The following is a 7,798-nucleotide window of genomic DNA, read 5'->3' as shown; positions in this document are numbered from 1 at the left end:
TGACACCAAGAGCATGATTCAGAGGGAAAACGATTTATAAATTGTACTTATCAAAATTAAGAGCTTTTTTCTGTAAGACACTAAGATATTGAAAAGACAAGTCATAAACTAGGGAAAATTTTTGCAGATCCTGCATCTGATAATGGATTTGTCTATATAATGGGCTTGGTACATATAAAGAACTCAGTAATCAAAAAACAAAGTATATGATTGAAAAAACAGATAAAACTTTTGAACAGACACTTTACCAAAGTAGATAGATATATATATAACAAACAAATAAAGATCCTCAAAATCACTATTAGGGAAATGCAAATTAAAATCCAGTGAGATGTCTCTAAAAATACATGAGAATAGGTAAAGTTAAAAAGACTGACCTTACCAAGTTTTAGCAAGCACGTGGCACAACTAGAATGTTCACTTTGGAAAACCATCAGGGTCTTAAAACGGTAGACTTATACCTTCCATAAGACCCAGCCATTCCACTCTTAGAAATGTACCCAGAGAAATGAAAGCATGTTTCCAAACAAATACAAGAATGTGAATGCTCATAGCAGCTTTATTTTTAATAGCTAAAACCTGGAAACAATACATATATCCATAATGAGTGAATGGATAAACAAACTATGGCTTATGAATTAATGATACATGCAACCTGGGTGAATGACAAAATAATTACACTGAGTGAAAGAAGCCAGACAACTATGAGTACATAATGTACAATTTAATTTGCATAAAATTGTAGAAAATGCAAGCTCAGATGTACTGACAGAGAGTAGCTCAGTTTTTCCCTAGGGAGGCAGGGACAAGATAGAGGGGAAGGAGTGATTGCAAAGGGACACAAGGAACTTTTGAGGATGATGAAAATGTTCATTATCTTGATTATAGTGATGATTTCAGAGTTACATATGTCAAAGCTTATCAGATTGCACACATTCAATTTGTATAGTTTACTGGATGTCAATCATACCTCAATAAAACTGTCTTAAAAATAAAATAACATGGGGTGCCTGGGTGGCTCAGTCAGTTAAGTGTCTGACTTAAGATTTCAGCTCAGGTCACGATCTCAGGGTTTTGAGACTGAGGCCCACATTGGGCTTCACACTTAGCATGGAGTCTGCTTGGGATTCTATCCCTCTCCCTCTACCCCTTCCCCACCTCTCTCTCTCTCTCTCTCTTTCTCTCTCTCTCTCCCTCTCTCTCTCTTAAAAAATAAAATAAAGCTACTGAGAAAGTAGGAGCATGAACATGTCAGACAATTTTTTATTGAACGATGAATAATTTTTCCTTTAAAAAAATCAGACTCTAAGGTTGGAAGAGTACTTTGAGTTCATTCTAGATAAATCCTCTGCTTTTGCAGATAAGAACAAATATGAAACTCAGAAGAGAGCAACATGTCCAAAGCTGCACAGATAACAGGTATTTGGTGATAGTGCTCTTCCCATTAAGCCATCTTGTGGTAGAGAAATTGCAAGGAGCAGACTTCAAAAATGTTTTATTAGGAAAATTTCCATGCATACCCAAAATTAAAGAGAACTACATGAAGAATTGAAATAGAGACTAAAAGGTAAGCCCCTATCTCTACTATTGCCTCACTATTTACACCCTAATTTTCTGTTTCCTCATGTCTAAAATGGAGCTAGCATTAACAAACTTGTGAAGATTGATTATGAGAATGCATACGATGCCTGGCACATAGCGCATGCTCAACAAATGGTCAGTATCCTTACTGGTTGTGTACAATCCCTCCATCACTGGTTTTCCCACTTCACAATTTGCCGTTTCTATAGCCCTTGCTCTTTCCTTCAGCCTGTTGATATCCTGCTCATGATCCTTCTACTCTTACTTCCCGTGGATACTAATAATTGTTACTATAGGTTGAGTCCTGTAAAGGGACAGCGTTTTGCAGATGGTTTAAAGATATTACCAAGTTTTTAATCACTGTTCTTATAAATACCCAGGTATAGGAAAATTTTTATTTGAATACACAATTTTCTCTGGGATAAACAGCATTTATTAGATTCTCAAAGGTATTTGTTATTGAAAGGACTTTAAGAATAATGATGTCCTTGAGAAGTATCTGGGTGGCTCAGTGGGTTAAGTGTCAACTCTTGATTTCGGCTCAGGTCATGATCTCAGGGTCATGAAATGAGCCCTGCATTGGGTTCTGAGCTCAGTGGAGAGTCTGTTGGAGATTGTCTCTCTCCCTCTCCCTTTGCCCCGTGCCATTCTCTGTCTCGCTCCTCTCTTTCTTTCTTTCTCTCTCTCTCTCAAAAAATAAATAAATACATCTTAAAGAAAGAACTACGTCCTTGAAAGAATATGTAAGAAAATGTTATCATTCCACCCATTTATGGAGAGAAAACTCAAAACAGCTCAGGCCCAAAGAGTCATCCTGACTTACCCACCACATAGCCCCACCATCCTAATAATCCAGCGGTGAGCATCATGTGTAGACACTTAACTATCAGGGTCTACTGCCTTGTCTTCTGAAGAGTCATTCTTTTTCTTGGTCAGATATGGTGAAAACAGAAGGTCCACAGGGCTTTGTGCCCCTTCCATGTGGGCCAGGGTTGAAAATATTTAGAGGCCCCACCTTTTAAAACAATTGCCTGAGAGATAGCCAGCTTTCCTGAGATGGTTTTTTTGTTCTGGTTTGTTTTGGTTTTTTTTTTTTTTTTTTTTGTGAAGAAGTATTTTTGTTTTTTAAGTCCTGCTTTAAAAAAAGCTGTTGTCATTCAGGTTTGCTGTGTTGTGACAACTGAAGTGATTAAATTTGCCCTGTGGTTTGGCCGGTGAATGCAGCCAGCCACAAGGGCCATGTGCTCCCCATGAGCCTGAGCTCCAGCCAAGCTGCGCTCTGGGCTGGGTCTAGCTGGGAGGTCTTTCCAGCTCTTTTCCAAACTGCTTTAGTTTCATTACATTTTCCTGAGCCTGGGAGTGGCAGGAGAATCTGGGTGCCTGGCTACTTAGGTATTGTTAGCTCCTGGTTTATCCTCCAATCTCTCATCAATGCATTTCAATGTCCCGTGGGCTCATCAAACACGCATTTTCTAAAACCGTATGATCATGTCAGTCTTCGCTAAGAAATCTTTTCTGTCTTCCTGTTGTGTAAAGATTCAGTGGCAGTCCTCAGCCCTTTCAAGATCCTGGATCAGTGGTGACTTGTCCACAGCTGGCCTGGCATGCAGGGCTTGTGATCCTATGGGCCCTGGGACCTTCCTCCTCTCGTCCCCGTCCCAGTAAATGGCCCCAGCACCCCCTAAAATCAGCATTCTGGGACCTATCTTTGCTTTCTCCCTTCCCAGATTTCTCACTCAATTTAGGGCCAGGTTCAGGCTCTTCTTATTACAAAACACATTTTGCCTTTGTCCACTTGACTCCACACTGATCCATGCAACCATTGTCTCTCCTAATCAGGGCTGCTTTATGACTTTCATGGGTTCTAGGCACTTTTGCCTTTATGAGCTCCTTCATCCATCTAGAATATAAATAAAAAATTATATTTTAACACTACATTGGTATAAAGGCAAACATAATCCAGGCTGAGTTTATTGTTATATATTTGTTTTGGGTTTTTTTTTTTTTTTAATTAAAACATTTTCATGGGCCCCAGGCTCTGAACCCACTATGTCAAATGGATGAATGAGTCCTAGTCCTAACTACTAGGGCAGCTTTCTACCTGGCCTCCTTGCCTCCCCTCTTCCAAATCCATTATCCTGACAATACCCAGAGGGACTTTTTATCACTGTAAATTGGATCGTGCCACTCCCCTGCCTAAGCACCCCTACCAGGCACTAAAGGCTTTGCATTTTTTTAAAAAGATTTCTATTTATTTATTTGAGAGAGAGAGAGCACAAGCAGTGGAGGAGGGACAAAGAGAGAAGCAGAGTCCGTGCTGAGCAGTGAGCCCAATGCCAGGCTCCATCTCAGGACCCTGGGATCATGATCTGAGCCAAAGGCAGATGCTTAACCAGTTGAGCCATCCAGGTGTCTCTAAAGGCTTTGCATTATTATAAATAGGAATGAAGCCTTTTGACTACATCCTCCACATGAGTAACTGGTTATGTTTGATATACCTCCTTCCACACTTACTTTTATAACAGGGAAAATACATACAAAATGTCTATGATATGTACAAAATACATATGTGTTGTTTGGTGAGCCTATTGTTTTTTCACTCAATAAGTGGTATCCTAACATACATATCATTCTTCGACCTTCCCTTTTCACTCAGTGATAAGTCTTAGAAATAAGTTCCTATTGCTGTACATAGATCTTTCCCATTTTTCTCTTACTGGTACTCCATATTCCATAGTATGACTATACTACATTTACTGAGGCCCACTTTTCACCTTGACAAACAATGCTAAAAGGAACATGCTCACCCATGTAAGCATTTCTCTAAGGCAGATCTTGAAGTAAGATTCCTGATTTATGAGGAGGCTAGGAAAGATGACGGAAGAGTAGGATCCCCAAGTCACCTGTCCCCCCCAACTTACCTAGATAACTTTCAAAACATCCTGAAAACCTACAAATTCGGTCTGAGATTTAAAGAGAAAACAGCTGGAATGCTACAGTGAGAAGAGTCTGTGCTTCTATCAAGGTAGGAAGACAGGGGAAAAAAAGGGGGAAAAAAAAGATTCCTGATTTATAAGATATGCATGTTTTTATTTTACTAATAGCTCTGGCTCACCCTCCCAGTGACCATGCCAATATACATTCCTACAAGCATTGTATCAGTTTACTCTTTCCCACTTTCACCAACACTAGCCATCTCCAACATCATCCAATCATTCTTTCTGAAAGGGCCTGCACATCCTAAGCTTTTAGAACCTGATTATGTCTTTATTTCAACTATGCTGACATAATCCTCTGGTTAGTGTAGAATGATAGGCTTAAAGGTATTTTGCACATTAAGACATTTTTTATTTCCCTCTTGTTTCCAGGTAGATGGCAGGAAATCTAGATATTAATATAGTTTTCATTCCTTCTCCTTGGTAATTTTTTAAAATTTTGACTTTATCCTTGATACGCTGAAATTTCACTACAAGGAATCTATGTATAATTTTACACGTGTATCTTATGTGAGGCGAGGAAGATCCTTTCAGTCTGAGAATTCATGGGTTTTCTCAATTCTGGGAAAACTGAGGCCAATATTTCTTCAAAGATTTCTCTTTATTCCTTTTTTAATGAAAATTCTATTAGACCCATGTAGGATCTTCTAAATCTATACTCTATTTACTCTTTCATACTTTTGATCTCTTTATCTGGGGAAATTCCTTAGCTTGATTTTTCAGATCATTAATTAATTCTTTACTTGTGAGGGGCACCTGGATGATTTGGTCGGTTAAGCATCTGCCTTTGGCTCGGGTCATGATCCCAGGGTCCTGAGATTGAGTCCTGCATCCAACTCCCTTCTTCTCCCTCTGCCCCACCCCTGTTGGTGCTCAATCTCTCTCTCAAATAAAGAACTAAAATCTTTAAAAAAATAATTCTTCACTTGTGACCATTCACCTATCATACTTATGATTGCATTTGATTTTTAATTTCAATAATTATACTTAACATAATTATATTTAATAAATTCAAAATTATTGTTTTAATTTCACTAATCATACAATTGCTTCTTTTTGTATTTTAATCTGTTCTTATTTCAAATTTTTCTCTTCTTCTTGTTTCATAGATGATACACCCTCCTTTAGTTCTCTGGAGATAGCTTATTTTAAAATCGTGTTCCTATGTTTCTGTTAACTTTATTTCCTTACATGAGATTCTCCTATTGAATTTATTATCCCTTTTCCAGATACAATCTTTAAAAAGAATCTGTTGGGACACCTGGGTGGCTCAGCAGCTGAGTCCCTGCCTTCAGCCTAGGGTGTGATCCTAGAGTCCAGGGATCGAGTCCCACATCAGGCTCTCTGCATGGAGCCTGCTTCTCTTTGTGCCTATGTCTCTGCCTCTCTCTTGCTGTGTCTCTCATAAATAAACAGATGAAATCTTAAAAAATAAAATTAAAATTTAAAAAAAGAATTTATTGATTCTTGTCAATGTTTCAGTAGTGGTGGTTTCTATTTCTTCCCAAGTAACCTCATGCTACAGCCTTGTCAGCTTCCAGCTTCCCTATGGGACCTTGACAGTTTCCCATATGGTCAGGATGGGTTCCCACAGGATGAGTTTCCCAATCAGGATGGGTTCCCTCAGCTCACTGCTACAATTTCTCATCTACAGACCTCCTTGTACAGACCTTTCTATTTTCTCATCCACAGATAATTCCTTATCTTGATTCTGAGTGCAGCTATTCATTTATTTATCTCATTTATCTTTCTTTTTATTTCTATGGATTAGATACAGAAATAGGGAATTTATGTGTGTCTTGAAGTCCAGGTAATATAATCCATCATTTGAACCCACCAAACCTTCACTAGCTAACTTACGCCCATTCTATTTAGCCACCGTGTCACTGTGACTTTGCTGACCACTTACTATAAATTAGGTCCTTCTATTGGTCTCTCCCATAGAATTCTGTCCTCTTCCTACATAGTGATCATCACAATTTGTAATTATACATTAATTTGTGTGCTTACCTATCTTGATGCCTTTTTAAAGATTATTTGAACATCTATCTATTCAAAAAGCACTACTGATCCCAAGGTACCAAGAATATTGTTCAGGCTCTTGAATTACTATAATGAAAGAAGGGTATGAGTAGACAAATATTGGTTTTGTAATTTGACACATGCAATAATTTAAAGCATGTGTAAGGAACAAGGTAGTATGTAATTCCCTTTTGGATGATCAGAGAAGATTTTCCAGGAAAACTGACATTTAAGCAAGATTTCAAAGAAAACTGACATTTAAGCAAGATTTCAAAGGACAAATTAGAAGAAATTCCATAAGCAAATGAGGAAGGGAATAACACTAAAGACCAAGAGAACCAAGTATGTAGTGCATGTAAGTGTGAAAGAGCATGATGGAATCTGGATTAAGCAACTAGTTTGGAACCAGTTCTAGACATTAAAGTGTGTGTGCCTAAATGTGGTGAAAAATAAAGAAGTGAAAGAACAATCTCTCGTAAAAGTACTATGTGAGTCAGGATAGGCCAGATCATCCACAGAAACAAACAATAACAAAAGCTCAGTGGCTTCATACAGCAGGGTTTTTTCTCACTCATGAAAAGTGTGCTGTGGGCCCAGTTGACTTTCCAAGGCAGCTGCCCTCCACATGTTGGCTCAATACTGCAGGCTACTTCGATCTCATGGCACCTCACGTCAACATGAGGCTTCAGAGTTCAAATATTATTTTAAGACATTTTTATTTTACTCTTTAAGCAAAGAGGGCCTTTAGAAGAAGGTTTGACAAAAGGACAGAATTAATGAGACTTTTTTTTTTAATTTTTATTTATTTATGATAGTCACAGAGAGAGAGAGAGAGAGGCAGAGACATAGGCAGAGGGAGAAGCAGGCTCTATGCACCGGGAGCCCAATGTGGGATTCAATCCCGGGTCTCCAGGATCGCGCCCTGGGCCAAAGGCAGGCGCTAAACCGCTGCACCACCCAGGGATCCCAATGAGACTTATATTTTTATAAGAAACCAATTAAGAAGCTGTTAAGATAATCTTCCAGTAATGCAAGGGCAGGAGGGAATGGAAGCTATGCTTGATGTTGGATTTGAAAGATACTTACATGTAAACAATGGAACTGATTGACTGATGGCATATGAGAAGGGAGGAAAAAATAAATCAGGGATGACACTCAAATATCTGGCTTGAGTTTCTGAGCTGATGGTGGTTCATGGA

The sequence above is a fragment of the Canis lupus genome, chromosome 34 (genome assembly GCF_003254725.2).
Source record: "Canis lupus dingo isolate Sandy chromosome 34, ASM325472v2, whole genome shotgun sequence".
In the NCBI taxonomy this organism is placed as follows: Eukaryota; Metazoa; Chordata; class Mammalia; order Carnivora; family Canidae; genus Canis; species Canis lupus.
Note: the sequence above shows the minus strand (reverse complement) of the source record.